The sequence below is a fragment of the Pantherophis guttatus genome, chromosome 1 (assembly GCF_059756535.1).
Source record: "Pantherophis guttatus breed Tessera chromosome 1, ASM5975653v1, whole genome shotgun sequence".
Lineage (NCBI taxonomy): Eukaryota > Metazoa > Chordata > Lepidosauria > Squamata > Colubridae > Pantherophis > Pantherophis guttatus.
Window position 1 is genome coordinate 315,477,998 of NC_142063.1, and position 18,026 is coordinate 315,496,023.

General features: G+C 36.7%; 1 long non-coding RNA gene across 1 annotated transcript in view; it reads right to left on the reverse strand.

The window, feature by feature from the left end:
* Nucleotides 1-551: 551 nt before the first annotated feature.
* The window catches only part of LOC117671399 (uncharacterized), a 35,334-nt gene continuing 17,859 nt past the window's right edge, over nt 552-18,026 (reverse strand). The window contains exons 2-6 of the long non-coding RNA XR_004592833.2: nt 10,135-10,197; nt 5,059-5,177; nt 4,369-4,438; nt 1,357-1,421; nt 552-891 (exon numbers count right to left, since the gene is read on the reverse strand). This is a non-coding gene — a long non-coding RNA (uncharacterized LOC117671399). The remainder of the gene's footprint in view (nt 892-1,356; nt 1,422-4,368; nt 4,439-5,058; nt 5,178-10,134; nt 10,198-18,026) is intronic.

Below are 18,026 nucleotides of genomic sequence, written 5' to 3' on the forward strand. Positions count from 1 at the left end.
ATACATATCAAGTAAGAAATATCAAGAAACTGACAAACAGCCATCATTAAACAGCCCATCCAAAGAATCTCTTTAGACCACTCCCACCCACACAAACAGGCAAGACATCAGAATATAAACTGACAGCAAACAGCACTCTTTACTAGCACTGATGATGTTACCTAGTTAGGGTAATGAAATGTTTGCAAGAAAACAAGCATGCCCAGAGAACACCAAGGACACCTCATTATAAAATGACAATTGGCCAAACATTTTGTAAGTGCAAGCTGGCTTCCCTCCAAAGAGGGAGGGAGAGAGAAAGGGAGGGAGGGAGGGAGGGAGGGAGGAAGGAAGGAAGGAAGGAAGGAAGGAAGGAAGGAAGGAAGGAAGGAAGGAAGGAAGGAAGGAAGGAATAACATACTATGAATTCTTATTTGAAAGTAAATGGTACTCATGAGAATTCTTGTGTTACTTTGATCTTTTTTATTTTTGAAAGAATTCTTAAAGAATGATTTAATTCTTTTGTTACTTTGATTTTATTACTAATATACATTACTAATCTGAGAACAGAGTCACTTATTCCTTTTATTTATTTCCTTCCAGTCCAGTTTGCTGTGAGAGACATTTGATATATGACTCCTCTCCCAGCCTGGACTCCCAGAATTCTGGGAGTTGAAATCCACAAGTCATAAAAGGTCCATCGTTCCCCACCCCTGATATAACCCAACATGGACATGGAAGAGTCAGGACAGAGCTGATACTTTCAGAATTCCTGGCACAATACACAATGATATATCATGAGAGATGACCAACTGTAGCGAGTGGTAGCCAAAATTAAATCCTGCATAATGCTATGTTAGCTCTTCCAGAAATGAGAAACTTAAATGAAGAAGTTCCTTTTTGGTGTATATTCTGGCAAAAAAAAAATTGGAGATAAACAACTGCATTTCAAAACTGTTGAAGTTAACACAAACATACGTAAGTAAAGATGACTTCTACATCATTGTAACAGCATAGAAATATGCTTAAATAAAATAAGAGGAATAAGAAAATAATACCGATACTAAGATAAAAATATTTAATAAGTAAAAACTAAGATAATAAATAAAATTAATAATAAATAAAATAGAACAAGGTACTAAATAATATAAATAAAATAAAAATAATGAGAAAATAAGAATAAGAAAATAAATATAAAAATAAAAATAATCAGATACAGCTATCATCAAACCTCAGCATTAAAGCTGATGGGAACTGGAGTTCAACAGTAACTTGAAAGCCTCATTATGTCTTTACTTGGATTGTAGAGCCAAAAGCCATATGCCTTCATTCTAACCAATTAATAAAAGTGCCTCTCCCAGGAGACAAAGTAAATACCACTTTTATTGTAACCATCCAGTCTTTAGGAAACTCCATATGTCATCTTCAAATCTTACGCACACCTGAAATATTAAATAATTTACTTATAGACTTTGAAAGGGCCTTGTATACATCTTTCCATTTTCCCCCATTTCTTTAACTGGCACTTTGAACTAGTGAACACTTCTTTAATATCGCCCCATTACCATCGTAATAGCACCTCCCAACATTTATAAAACGTCTAGTGAGACTTTTGGCAATTTTTGTGTGAGGGAAAAAAATATCCAACTAAATTGAGAAGATTACCACATCATGACATAAATCAGTGACAGGCGATGTGCTATTAGTGTTGATTTTTGTTGACAGTTGGCTCTAGGCCGTAGTGTTTCTGGTGCTAGGTGGTATGGGGTTTTTTCCCCCTTCCTTTCTTTTTCTTTATGTAATTCCAGAAAATTAAACAAAATTCCCATGCAAAAATGCAATCCTTCAGTTCAAATATAGCAAATCCCCAAATTACCATCTCATACTTTAAAATGTATTAAGTGCAATTTTCCATTGAAAGGTCTATGGAGTTGTCACAGACAGGTGCTTTGCTCATGACATTAATGCTACTGACACTCTCTGAGAAAGCCGTCTTTCTGTGATATTATATTTCTTTCCATCATCTGCATCTAAACTGTAGCTTTTCCCCATGGGATACCAAGGCAACAAATTTGCCTGCTTATTTTCCATACTGTATTTTAAGAACAATCTCTACAAACCAATAGGCTTACTGGAATGCTACTGGATGGAATCCATGATAATAAAAAGAAAGGAATGATGGGTAATAAAAGGTTAATCCTTTATGTAAAGTCTTCAATTTTAAAGAAATAGCAAAGAGAAATATGCATATATGCGCACGCACACACACACACACACACACACACACACACACATACACACACACGTGTGTGGGGGGGTTATTGAAAACAAAGTCATAAATAATTTGTATAAATGGTTAGATAACTCTGTATATGCCATGTACCAAAATATCTTGCTAATTTCTTAAGTAATTTGGATGAAGATTAATACCAAAAATATACATGTATTTACTTAACTGCTCTCAACAACATCTGATGTTTAAGCTACAAAAATGAATGATGAAAATGAAAGCGAATTTGGATATTCTATATCATGAAAAACATCTGAAGAATCTGGGAAAAAGCCAAAATAATTTTATTATGATTGTCCTTTTCCTCCCCAATGGGTTTCTAAACATCCCTTCTACAGTATCCCTTGGATGGATTCCTCACTGACTGTTTGTACCATCTACTTATCATTCTTTGAGACAACTTGGGTATTGAATATTTGAATCTAAAGTTCATCTTTCCTATGGGATGAGAAACTATGGGATGAATTTCTCAAGAGAAGAAATACATAAGGAAAATTACATACATACATACATACATACATACATACATACATACATACACACACACACACACACACACACACACACACACACACACACACACATATATATATATATATATATATATATATATATATATATATATATATATATATATATATATATATATATCTTTTTTCCTTTTTCGTAGGCTTTTATGTGCATATTCTTTCTAGTAGGTAAAACCTGGCTAGAAAGAATATGCATATATATATATATATTATGTTATATATATGTTTTTCTTCTAGCCAGGTTTTACCTACGTAGCCAAGGTTTTTTTGTAGCTCCAGCTCAGTAGAATATATATATATATAAACTTTACAAATAAATTATCTATCAAAAACTAACAAGCAAAAAACAAACTCTGATGCTTTGAACAGCTAAATAAACTGGCCCACTGTGGGACAGTGTGCAGTTGTAGTGATCCCAAAGAACAAACTTTCAGCTTTTGCGTGGAAATTCTGTTTAGGTATCACCTAAAACTCATACTTACCATAGGAAAGTAAAGCTATGCATTTAATCGTTGTTCTTCTCATGTGTATAATGATGTCCCGCATTATTATTGTGATTCCCTCAAACCCTAAACTACATTATTAACTATCATCCTTGGAGGTAGAATCATACCACAAAGATGTCTCATGTATTTGAGCTGCAGTGGCGCAGTAGTTAGAATGCACCACTGCAGGCTACTTCTGCTGACTGCTGGTTGCCAGCAGTTTGGTAGTTCGAGTCTCACCAGCTCAAGGTTGATTTAGCCTTCCATCCTTCTGAGGTTGGTAAAATGAGGACCCAGATTGTTGGGGGCAATATGCTGACTCTGTAAACTGTTATGAAGCTGTACATAAGCCTAAATACTATTACTATTGCTATTTCAATAAACTGGATTGGATTCGAACTTGGGCTGCCTGCATGTTAGGTAGTTGTATTAACCTCTGAGCCACAAGTTCTCCTCCCTTCATCAGCTTGAGCCAGGGGAAAGATTAAGTGTTTTTCTATCGAGACACCTGGTGGGAGGGGAGGGATCATACTGCATCCCTTTCGCCTTTCAGCTCCAATCCAATCCAGGAGCCCTCAAGCAGTCACCTTCACGACAAACCATTTTATACCAAATTTATATTTCGCTGATAAAGAAATAAAGGGAGACTAGTATAGATCTATTTCAAGCTATTTAGCTCTCATCAGCTAGCCATACCCTTACTTGGATTTGAACTTGGGCTGCCTGCATGTTAGGTAGTTCTATTAACCTCTGAGCCACAAGTTCTCCTCCCTTCATCAACTTGAGCCAAGGAAGAGATTAAGTGTATATATATATTTATGTAAGTTTTCATGGGTATATATGTGTGTACAGTTAATAATTATATTATATTATATTATATTATATTATATTATATTATATTATATTATATTATATTATATTATATTATATTATATTATATTATATTATATTATATTATATTATATTATATTATATTATATTATATTATTATATTATATTATATTATATTATATTATATTATATTATATTATATTATATTATATTATATTATATTATATTATATTATATTATATTATTTACATACTTCAGGATAAACTGAATTAATAGCAATATCCTTAGGCGTTCCTGTGCGGTTTCTAAATGTCTTTCAGTATCTAAAGAGAAAGAAAAAATCTTTATGTATTGTTACCATGGATAACACTTTTAATTTTATTTCTCTTCCCCACTGCTACTTTTGCTTTTTATATACAGCTTCATATTTCTGTAAGTGGACAACAAACTTTCTTATTTAGGTCACATGTTTGCTGCAGGTCGTTGGAATGATACAAACTAGAGCATGGCTAATTCTGCAGGTTCAGAAGGTTTCCTTAGACACAGTGAATTAATTATATTATACAAATTGCTACAAAGCAGAAAATGATCTTTCTTCAGTTCCCTTCTAGAAAGTCAATATAAAGTGGATTCAAAATTAAAATGCAGATTGCATATACAATTGCATATTTGTTTGTCTGTCTCTTCATCTGTCTGTCCGTCTATCCATCCACTCATCTATCTACCCAACCATCCACTTATCCCTCCATCTATGTATTCAAAACCAGGATTTAGGAAGATGACCAGGACTTTGAATCAAATGATGCCTGCATAGTTTAATCAATGACCAAATGTCCTAGCATAATCCATGAATAATTGAATTTGAATCACTAATCAGCACTGACATTTATTTGTGCTCTGGGTAAAACATCTTCTACTCTGGATTACTGGTGTAAAACATTACCTTTGGTGATATAGCTTGGTTCTCCGTAGTCTCCTCATTTGGACATGGGCAGCATGGTAGCATCTATTTCTTATCAACAGATCATGCCTTTTGATGAGTTGGGGTCCTGTACTAATTCACTGAGGAAAAAAAATTGTTTCAGACAGAAAAAAAAACTCCCCATAAGACATATCTCTGTTCCAGAAATCTGTAATCCTTCTATTAAATTTTGATTGGGCCTTCTCGCTAAAAACTCTGCATAGGTCAATTTTCCTTGAGAAAAAGTACAATGGAACAATTTTCTGGAAGTCTGTAATGCTGCACTAGTAGCAGAAGAGGAAGGGGGAGGACAAGAGCTAATATTGGTTTATTAAGCTTCTGAAAAGCACATGATAATGATTCAGTGACATACTTCAAAGAGGTGTGGCTGAACCACCACCTTATATCTCTTTATAAATAAACATATTTAACATATTTATTTTACTGGGATTTTTTAAAGCAATATTAAGCTTGTACAAATCAGTGACCTGAGGCTATATTTTGACAAGGCAATTTATGGAACTCCACGAGGCATAAAAAATTGGGATGCAGAAGATATGGAGCCTCAGGTCCACAAGCAGAGGCATCCATAAAATTGAAGGCAAAGCAAGCTCTGGCCCTTTCACACAGCCATGTGTGTCACAATGCATGTAGAAAAGGGGAGAGCTGGCATTACGGCAGCATTAAGCTATTTTCATCATTTGCCCTCCTTCAAGCATTCAGCCTGAGTTGATGGCATAGAACTTCACACCTCTCCAGTCATCTCCTGCCTTTTGCTGCTCAAAATATGTCTTTCTTAAGCTTGCATCACAACAGCGTACAACTGTTTTCATCATCTCTCCCTCCCAACTCCTTCTGTGGCACTTCTGCCATCTACAAAATATTTTGCTTTTGTACAATGTGACGATTACAGGCAAAGTTCATGACACAGGTTTAAGCAGATGTTTATGTATCCGGATCTCCAATCTGGTCACTGGATCTTCTGAATCCCAACTATCTGTACTGCCCTATAAACACAGTGACTCAGTGGCACTCACTATAATAAAATCTGTGCTTTTACAACTCTTCATGAACTTCTATGTAATTTATTTTTTATTGAAGAATTCCAATTAATGGCTTCCTGGTGATTTTAAAGCCTCAAATTATCAGTCTCTGAAAACAAAGCAGAGAACATAATTATCATAAACTGTGAATTTTTTTTTCATTTTGAAGCATATCTGTTTGTGCTAAGTAAGTCTATAAGTAATTAGTACCTTTATTTTTTTCAATAAAAACAAATGACCGCTGTATGCTCAAGGTGTGTATACACACACACACACACACACACACACTTATATCTTAGACCAGTTACGAGGTGTTTCATGCAAAGATAATAGCACCAAAAAAGAATAAATTTTCAGAATAAATTAGATGACATACTTTCTTCCTTGATACTAGCTTTCTAATTTACTATCTATTTTGCCTTCTTTTTAAAAACAAAGTTTTTACTAATACGTATGTTCTTTATTTCTTAATGTAGCTTCATAAATTCCAAAGGTTTGAAATGTCATTTTATTTCTTAGGGATTTCTCCTTCATACCCAGAGAAAATTCATAATCAATTAATCAAAATTAATTTAAAGAGTCAAGGCCTTTGGCTCAATTATTGTCATTTATTGGATCTATAATTGATATTAAAATACATAATTTTCAAGCCATGGTTACCTTACATTGAGGGCTCATTCTCATATCTCACCAACCATGGCCTAAAGATGCCCCTACTTACTGTGTCCTCGTGACCTATTCTTATCTTATCCCTATCTCTCTGCAACGGTAATTTGTTAGTTTTGAGCTCCTCCAGTTCTGAAGTGACACCTCATTAAATCTGTCCAACTCCCATTGGCTGTTGTTGGGTGCTGAAGAGATGCCCCCTCCCTTCCATTTGTTGGGAACTACTCTGTTGGACCATATCTGCATGAACTAGAGGAAAAATCAAGCAACCTCTCTTTTATAGAAACACAGGGTAGACACCTCACCTTACATACACAGGTCAAGCACTGCTCTGGAAATATCCTAGAACTGTTTTTAAAGGTAAATTAGTGGTTCCTTTGAAAGAACAGTAGACCTAAGTTTTTTTAAAAAAATATTACTAGCATACTAAGTGCTCAGGCAGGAAGCCCTATATCATTTCAGACAAATGGTTGTCCAATCTCTTCTTAAAAATTTCTAGTGTTGGAGCACCCTCAACTTCTGGAGGCAAATTGTTCCACTGATTAACTGTTCTAACTGTTCTAAATAATCTAACTGATGTTTATATAGAAGCAGTTTCCAGTGTTGTTTACAGCAGTTACAAGCAAATTAATTCTCTTTAAAATTACAGCATGATTCTCTTCTCTACATAATCAAATCTTTTTAACCAGCAAATCCATAAATCAGGCTAGTGCAGGGGTATCAAACTCAATTTCATTGAAAGCCGCATCAAGGGCTGTGGTTGACCTTGGGGGGCGGCATGGCTGACTGGGTGGGTGTGGCTGACTGGGTGGGCATGGTCAGATTGACGCCACTCCCAAAACTGCTGGCATGTTTCCTCTTCACATTGGGTAGAAGCTATGCTGCTCTGATCTTTCTTCTTCTCACTTGGTAGACTGGGCTGAAGCCACACTGGCCTGATCTTTCCTCTTCACATTGGGTAGACTGGGCCGAAGCTAAGTTGGCCTGATCTTTCCTCTTTGCACTGGGTTGACCGGGCCAAAGCCATGCTGGCCCGATCTTTCCTCTTTGCATTGGGTAGACCAGGATGACCCCACTGGCCGGATCTGTCCTGTGGGTCTTGAGTTTGACACCCCTGGGCTAGTGAGTCTCTCTTAGCCATGGAAAGAAGGTAATGGCAAACCACATTCTTGTCAAGAAAACTTCAGAGACAATTCAAGGTGCCACCACCACTGACTTGAAGGTGCAAATCAGGAGAAGGGGAGACTTCCTCGTAAAGCTGGCCACAGCCACTTATTATCTGTATTTATTGCTGCTTTCTTGCCGCACTAAAGAGTTTGGAATATTTGGGAAATCAGGTGAAAGTGGTAAGACTTCAGCAAGTTTCCCCTTCCAGGCTGAGTCACAGGTCACTAGTTCTCACTTGGGTTCTTACATTGAACACAAATGTATCCCTGTTCTGGAAGACCAATAAGCCAGAATCCAACAGTTTGGCTAGAAGGCAAAGTACAGGCCTAGGATAAAGCTGAAGGGGGCTCTCTCAGTGCACCAACACAGAGTCCTTTCCTCCTGCTTCCCTCTACGTCCCTTCCTTGTCAGTCAGGGATTTTTAGACAGGGTTCTAAGTGACCTCTTTCAAGGACAACTTAAAAAGTGGCTAAGGCCCTTATCTCATGAATTCTTCCATACTCACTCAAACTTGTTGTTCAAGTAAACATAACATTGTTAAAAATGTAATCAGTGATAGTTTGTCCCACGGGATGTTTCTGATGCTGAGTGAGAGAGAAGCAAAGCCAGGTGAATCCACCATTCTTTGCCCTTAAATCATGTTAGTTATCACCTTTAAAGCGCTCCATGGCTTAGGACCTGGGTACCTACGAGACCGTCTTTTGCCACCAATAGCCTCCCACAGACCAGTTCGTTCTCACAGGGAGGGACTACTCAGGGTACTGTCAGTCAAATTATGCCCTCCAGGGGGAGGGCCTTCTCTGTGGGGGCTCCAACCCTTTGGAATGAACTGCCCCCGGAGATACGGAATATCCCTGATCTCCGTGCTTTCCGCCGTGCCCTCAAGACCCTGATGTTCCAACAGGCGGGGCTAAACATACAAACATGTGAATGATTTTTTAAATGTTATCTAATTCTGGGTTTTATTTAATTGACCAAACTAAGTAATAATTTTAATTAGCAATTTTATGATGTTTGTGTGTCTATATTTTTCTTGACTGTACACCGCCTTGAGTCCTACGGGAGAAAGGCGGTATAGAAATATAATAAACAAATAAATAAATAAATAAATAATCCTGCACTGAAGCTGTCAATAATAGGACCACTTGCAAGCCTCGTTTTTGAATCAAATTAGAATGTGGCCTTTGGGGCACTATAATCTATGCTAGCATACTTTTGAGCTAAATCAAGGACTGGAGGACTGTACATTAAGGTAATCATTGGGAAGAATATGGATATGTCACCAGAAAAGTTGGCTAGTGGTAGGGAATCTGGGGTCTGCAAGGCAAAGGGGAAAAAATCCTCTGATCAGGGAGTCAAAAGATTAAGGAACAGCAACTGTTTCCTACTTTCTCTTTATTCTGAGCAATTAGACACCACAGGCAGCTAATCATTTTCTCCTAGGTGTCTGCGGGCTCAGTCACCTTGGGCAATTATAGGAATACAGGGTGAATAATAGAAATAATGTTTATAGTTGTAAGAATGAAGAAGTGAAGAACAGATTGCCTAGGCTTCTCATAGCCTTGATGGAAGCCCCTAATTGAAGGTTGGACAAAATTAGATTGGGTTAGCTTCAATCAGTGAAAGAGGAGGGCTACTTGGATAAGCTCTCAAGGTCACCTCTAGCACTTTACCCAAATATATATCCATCATTAGAGATAGGAGCAGAAAGATGGTTTTTCTTCCCATCGGTAATTTTGTACCAAGATTACTCCTAAGCCAAACATTCTCAAGTGAAAACCTTTGGTTTGAAATTTGTCAGGGAGGGGAGGGTGAGAGAAAAATGTAATTGGTTTGGATAACTACTCAAACACTTTTCCTTTACTACCACAGCAACACTGACAGTTCGTAAGCTGCAAACTAAGAAACAAATGGGCAAAACACATTTGTTATAACAGAAAAAAGGATCTTTTTTTTTCTTGAAAAAGGTTACATTCTTCTAAATGTTTTTCCATGTTTTTTTTTCACTCATGCAGATTCCCATAGTCATAGTTTGCAAAGCCTTAATGAAACACAAATCTGTAAAACTTGTGACTCATAAAATTTTGAATGCCTTTTACCATCTAAGCAGCATGGGGATGCCTTAAAGCACATATATTCATCATTTCTGCAGTCTTTGGTAATACAAGACATTTTAACATACCTTATTACTCTGAGTCACCATATCTTCATAATTTTCAGTTTTAAAACAACTCTTAAGAATGATCTGCAAATAAACCAGGATCCGTATTATTGGTAACCAAGAAATTAGCCTGCTTTCCATTTAAAAAGGTGGGGGGGAAACCATCTATAGCCTTAAATAAAATAATAACAGCAAATTGACTGTAGATGTATGATATTCAGCAATTTCAGTTTGTATGCACCATACAAAACTGAAAGCTGTTTTATAGGGGTTGGGGGGAAATTCCCTGTTATCCACGTCCACTACATTTCATATTGTGACATATCACTTTGTCAGGCTTTATCCTCTAATGCCTAAAATGTGTTTATACTATTAGGTACTGACTTTTAAGCCTCCGCAGGGTTATCAATTCTCAACTGCTCTTGAATCAAATCCTGGCCCTCCACCTATTAACTAAATATTTTCTCTGTCATAGAAAATTAGCCATACATGCTTGATGGGCTCCGTTTACCCACAAGTTAGCTTATGAGTAGTTTAATTCATGTAGGATACAATGCAGAAAATATCTTTAAGTGGGAGATTACTTTCCTGATTTCTTAACTTGATAGTGTACGTATTTCAAACTTTTCAAAGCCAGCAGCTTGTTTACTATTCTTGGTTCCTTTTCTGCTGCTTTAAAATTATCTCAGTTTTTAGTTTGAAATTATTCCATTTAGATATCTGGCTTTTCTTTCTCTTTTTTTCTCTCCTATCAGTATGAATCAGAGGTACTGTTGATTTTCCCTCCTCCTACAGTGTCCATCTCATAGAAGAACATATAAGATAGATAGATAGATTGATTGATTGATATAGAGAGATAACAGAGAGACAGAGAGAGACAGACACATTGTTTGGGATAGGAGCAAGATTTTGAGTTATATATAAATAGTGATAGCTGCACCATTTTGTTTTGGGAAGTGAAGAGATGTAGGTAGTGTTGGAGGTTAGTGATGAAGTCAGGCACATAGCAATGTCTGCAAAAGAATTCATCAGTAATCAGTCTGACATAGGTGAATCACAAGAGCTTTACAAAACACTAACTGTGAAATCACTGGTGCAATAGTGCTCTAGCAGAGCACCAGTAATCACAGCAACTTACCTTTGCAAATGTAGCAAGTCTGATACTACCTAGTTTTTCATTTTTCCAATCTTGAGTTCATTTCATTCCTCTTTTACTTCAGCACAATGTCTATGTACTTCAGTCCACACATCTCCTAATGGGTATTGGTAAATAACTGCATTCTAATTCATATATAGATGGGGGGTGGGTGGGCAGTGGTGAAATCCAATTTTTTTTACTACCGGTTCTGTGGGCGTGGCTTGGTGGGCATGACAGGGGAAGGATACTGCAAAATCCCCATTCCCTCCCCACTCCTGGGGGAAGGATATTGCAAAATCTCCATTCCCACCTTACTCTGGGACCAGCCAGACGTGGTATTTGCCGGTTCTCTGAACTACTCAAAATTTCCGCTACTGGTCCTCCAGAACCTGTCAGAACCTGCTGGATTTCACCCCTGGGAAGGGAAGCAAGTTTAGGAAATTCAGTGTAAAATGTGTATTAAATTATGTACTAAATACATTTGTCCACCATCTCTGTTTTAAATGAGTAACTGCTTGATGCCTCTCTTTTTTTATACTAAAATTCCTTTTCCACTGTTACATGACTGAGTTCAGCTGAGCTAGTGGGCAAAAGTCCAAAGCTTGCTTTCAAACCTGTAAAGTATTTTGTGCTGCCAGTATTACTTAATGTATCAGCCTACCTGGAGATTTATTTGTGCTGGGTGGAAATTCATTTTTCTGCATATTATGTTGTAGGGTTGATAGATACATTACAGAATGGATCCAAAAAGAAAGACAGTACATTTCATAAATGATTTTTGCTGCAAAAATAATGAAATACCCTTGAAAGATAAAATATATAAACTAAACTTGAACAGAACCAAATATAGACAGTTACTTTTGAAATCAACTAAACATCTAGTCTTTTTCAAAAATTTCACAACACTCTCATTATTTTTTCTCTCTGTCAAAATTTTATACTAAAGTAATTCTGAATTCTAACCACCCCATCTCATCACCCCATTCTGTACTCACAATAAGAAAATCTGTGCAATTTATTATTATTTAGCAAGTTGCTCAGTTTGCATGTTTTATTCTCTTGCTGGCATCATTGTACTATGTTATGTAATCTAAAGACTACAGCAGGTGCAACTTCCTAACTGTTGCTGCCTGATCCCAGATAGCTAAATAGGAAGAGGACCTGGTTGGCATTTGGGTGAGAGAACATCAGGAAACCCAGAGATATAGGGTAGTTTGGAGAGAGTTTAATTAAAAAAAAGAAAGAAAAGACAGCAGTAAACCACTTGTTAATGCTGCCAAAAAGTCCTGCATGAGTTATCCATCAAGTCACTAGGAATTGAGGTCAACTCAGAGGATCTTAATATCTACATTAAACTATGGCTGAGTTTAACTTCCTTCTATTAGCCAGTTAACATCACTTATCAATCTTTGGGTTCGATTCACACATACATCTGTATACCACATGTTATTACACTAAATTTTTCTACAGATGGGGCCAATATAGAGGTAAGCATGACTTCTTCCCATCACATTCCACCCTTCATCTGCCATCTCTGATGTCCCCCACTACATACAGAAAAAGATAATCCAACTGGTACCCAAAAATATATATAAAAGGGGAAGGACAATGTGAAAGAATATCTAGATAGCCATCCATTAGGAAAGTTGTTGTCACAGATTTCCTGCTTCAACAGAACTTTGGTCTAAATGACTTTTGAGCTCTGTGATCCTCCAATTTGAATGAACAGTTTGGAATTAATAGTGTTAATGTGAAAATGACAGGGATGTGAGAGTATGATGGATGGGCGGGGAAGAGCTGTGTATACATCTCTCTCTCATGTGTTGGCCTTGGCTATGGTCCAAACCAATTCATTTTGACTGGATGTGTGAAATAACTAATATGGAAAGTAGTGGCCCAAATCCAAAGAAAGCTAGCCATGTCAAAACTCTATTGAAATGAATGAAACTTAAATTAGTCCCAGCTAATTTAGCTAACTTTTTGAATTTTGGCAGCTGAATTTGTAGCAAAGCTGAATCAAGATTCTTTTCTTAAAAAAAGAAAAGAAAATCTGAAGGAGCAAAAAACAAAATACCTCTTAGATGAGTTGCTGCCAGATTTTGTCTCATCCTGGTGGCAGTAGTTTAAATAAAATTCCCTTTAGAATGATGCTGCTTGCAAGGGGTAGCACAAAATATATAGTACCTCTCTAAGTGGAATAAATCCTGCATTTCATTCCTTTTTCTTTCTGTCCCATATTCTCAGCTACATAAATACAAAAGCATCAGTGGAGCTAATACCAAAGGCTGAAACAAGATGAAATGCAGGATTAATTTTGTTTAGGCAAATACATTCTCCAATATTATTTTATACATTTTCAAAGAACTTTTTGAGAGAAATGTTGCTTTCAGAATGTCCTTCAAAAGTCATGAACTCTTTAAAGAAATTCCCATGCATGGAATACGGCATATTATGCTTGGTTAAAGTTACCAAAGGATGTTTTACTGCTTAATTTTATCTCTTGCAGTCTCTAGTCTACAGACTATTGGGGTATGCTTCAATGAAATCTTCAAGTTGAACATTTTGCTGTAATTAATTTCATGCATTGATTTAATATGGCTGCTCACTTCAGAATATTCTTACAACATCCATAAAAAGAGTAAAACAATTTAAAAAGTTAAAATCACAAAAACAGTCAGTTTAGACTAAAATAACTAGAACAATTGGCAATACGAAAACAATACAATAGGAACTTGACCAGTAAATTAACATTAACCCCAGGATTGAGAATACAGGCATCTTAAGGGCTTTCTGGAGCCTCAAGAGAGAGGTGCCTTCCAAATGTCTGGGGAATGCTATTCCAAAGATTGAAATCCACAACAGAGAAGGCAGTTTACTTCACTCCTGCAAGATGGCATGAAATTGAATGAATATGGAGCACTACTACTCTGCCCCAAAATACTGTGTAGGCAGAAACAATTGGAGAAAGGCAATTCCTCAGAGAAGTAGGCTTTAAACCATGAAGGTTTAAAGATGGCAACCATAATCTTGAATTGCACCCATAAACTTCCCCATTCTAGATGGGAACCTAGAACATGCTTCCCCTAAAGTACGGTAACATTTGATGATATAACTCCATCTCCAAATATTTCTATATGATTAGTGTGCTTTTCAGAGTGATAAAAACCAATGTGGATGTTCTGGTTTTTTGGGGCAGAACTCAGACAGGTACATGTGAAACAGAAACCAGAGTGGTTGAGAATTGGCCTTTATTTACAATTATTTATTTTTCTATGTAATAATATCATAAACTGCCCCCCTTTCAAATACCCAGGCAATGCTTAATGAGAATGATCATCAATAGTCATATTAATATAAAAAACAATAACAAAAATGCAGCCATCAAAGAAACTGACAGACAGCCAATACAAAATTAATAATATAAGCAGCTAGAGTTAATATTTCCTGGAAAAATGGAGAAATTTGTTCATAAATATTTTTTAATATTATTGAACATTTTCCAACTGCTTCAGCACAATGCAATAGGGTTTATATTTTTAGCATTGATAAAAATAATCAAAAACAATGAATAGTAGAGCTTTGCCATTGCGATTTTTTCCTTCTTTCTTTTCCTAGTCATTTTTTAAATTGAAAACAAAGCCTGTAACAAGGAAATAGGTCTTTTCAAATGGGGGCTTCATGGATTTTGCTAACACCAGACCTTTCAAATTTTTTGCTTCTACTATTATAGGATGAACCATTTAGCTGCACCTTTCCTTTATCCTACAGAGGAGAAGGAAGAGGAGAAGGAGGAGGGAGACTAAAAGCACCAAAAAGTCCTTGCAAGCCAGCTGGCTATTACTAATATTTATTAAAATCCCTTAGGCAGGCAAACACACAGCTCCAAAAGCAGCTTTAATAATAGGGAACATACAGCACATTTTTCTTATACTGCCCTGTAATCAAATCTAAAGTTTCTGTTTCGTCTCTTTGTTTTACCTAGAGGACCTGGCTTCCAATTTAGTTGTGGCCTGCCCTAAACTGATTTTTCATTGTAATTAATGCCTGTGTTTGGCCTCAGTCGTGAACACAACTTCCCATTAGATAGCTACAGCCATCTAGAGAGAATGTTACCTAGTTAAGTTACCTCAGGAAAAGGGAGGGTATCCATGCTGGGAACAGAGCAAGAATACTCTTAAAGCTAAAGCTTCACATCCAGCCATTTTTAAGGACAATTTTCAAGCAGGATTTTTGTTTTTTTTTTCATGAGTGGGATTATTTGTATGCATTGGTGGAAGGAAACCTGGGTTTCCTCAAAAGCCCACAAAGGTGCCTCAGAGAACTATTATAGAACAATTCCCCACCATCTTTTCTTCAAATATGAAACTGTCATACCAGAAAGCTGGATTTACTCTCAGATATTTTCCATTCATACAGACTCATTCCAATTTAGCATCCAAAACCTTCAGGTAGCTGTTACCAAGTTTACCAATCTTATGTTTGGCACATTGGCCATTCAGAAGTGCCATTTTTAATTTCCCACTATGAACAACCCTATGTAAAGTTCCCAAAGACATAGTGGGAAAACAAAACAATGAAATCTTCAATACATTCTAACAAGCAGCTGATCAGTCCTTAGCCAAGAGACCCAAGGACTCTTTCAGGCATATTCCAGCTCTGTATGCCCACTTCCCCAAAGTCTTAACAGAATTGATCACCACTCCAACAGATATATGTGAATCTGGAAATGGAGATGATTCATATAGAAATGATCCCAAGATGCTGTTGAATTCCATTCTGATCAACCTAGACAAAGCTGAAATAGATGAGACAGATGAGACAGACAGACAGAATAGACAGACAGATGTGAATAGTTGTTTGTTTTGCTTTAAAGCATTTTACAAGAAATACATCACATTCAGACATGAGTTTAGCCCCTCATATATTTATGGGAGCTGAACGGGCATTTTAGAACAATTCCCTGGAATCCTGTGTAACTTTTTAGGATACTGTGATACAGATTAATGTAGAAGGGGTTCCCTGAAAATAAAAGCTGGAAAACCAGCAGTTTAATAAAATTATGGTAGCATTCTCTGTGTTTATTTTATTTTATTCCTTCTCCTGTTCCCCAATCTCCCCTTTCGGTTGGGCCTGCTGCTACACTTATTAAAAAGTTCAGGCAAGTGTCCAAATAAAGACTAGGGAGTACTCTTGATTCAAAGAATAGCTCTTGGAACTTATTTGAGCTCAGGGTCTGCTGCGGTTAATTTTCAGTCTGTGCTAGCCATTTCCTCTGAAATATTACCTGGGGTTTAAGGTTGCTCAGCACAGGATGTTACTGAAACCTCAGCAAACATTCACCAAATTGCTTTTCCCACAGCTAACCTCAAAAAGACTAAGACACTGGTCTTGGGGCTTTAAAACTGGAAAGCTACATAGGGGAAGGCCGGCATCAAACTGCGCTTTTGTATTTTCCCTCTTAGTTTGCCTGGAATCATTCAAAAACTTTTCCATGTTTTTAAAGAAAAAAATAACAGTCTACTTCCTCTTTCTTCATTCTCTCCAAACAGCAAATACACTGTATGGCAGGAACAGGCAAAGTTAGCGCTCTTCAGACACTTTGACCTACAACTTCTATTCCCTCTTGCTTTGTCTATGCTTGCTGTGGCCGATGAGAGTTCAGATCCAAGTGCCTGAATTCTTCTGGCCAAAAACTCCAACGAAAGCCAAATTAGTCTAAGACAGCTCTTGATTGCTTACCAGAACTCAATTGTGAGGCAAAAGTTTTACTGCGTCCCTGAAAACTCTTAACATTTGAAAATAAGACTTGAGAGCGGTGTTCAACAAGCCAAATAAATGCTGCTGCCTTGTTAAATAACAAGCTTGGTGTGTAGGCTGCATGTGAGCTTCTTGTAAATTATTCTTAGCTTCTCAGAAGAAGAGGCAGATATAAGCATAATTATCGCAATTAATGACATGTTCTCTTTCCAATGTTTTCAATGGCAAAGTCATATTTTAATCTATGTTAGTAGTGTTGTTATAGTTTGAAACTATTGCTGTGAGCCCCTTGTTTTGAAAGGTAGGGAAGGTTAATAATCTTAACAATAAATAGTGATTTTGTGGTAGAAGATACATCAACGCAAGGCAGTCTGTGAGCTTCAGCAGCTTTGTTGTATCTCTGTGCCAGCAACATATATTAAGACCGAAATCTTACCCTGTGTATTGGGTCTTTAATGTCACCACTCTTGTGACATTTCGATGTAATGTTGAATCGTTAAAAAAAAATAATGCTACCACCTTTCACTGCCATACTGACTGCAGGAATATAATCCAGTGGGAAGATGGTTAACGACTTTCTTAATGTCAGCATAAACAAGTGCAGTAATCACTATTTCCAGTTTACTGTTTAGAATTATTTTACAAGACTGCTGGCGGAAAAGTCCTTGCTCTTTTCCATGTGCATTCTTTAGATGGAAAAATATCAAGCCAACCTTCCCAAATCTGAACTTTTCATAAGGATTACAATTACAACTGTCAGTTGAGTAAGGAAGACTAGAAGAAGGCAAAATAGCTACTATACGTTTTAGGAATTGGCAATAGGTAAGAGTTCAAATAAGCAGGATGTTAATGGAAAACAGATGGATTCAGATCATACATGTGGGTATTATCTGAATATTCTATTTTCTTTTGTTTTGGCAAAGCTTTTCTTTTCTGTAGCTCAGATAGGATCTATAATACAACATTTACATGTTTCTGACCCTGACAATGATGAGGAAGCATTGAGGCCCTGTGACCC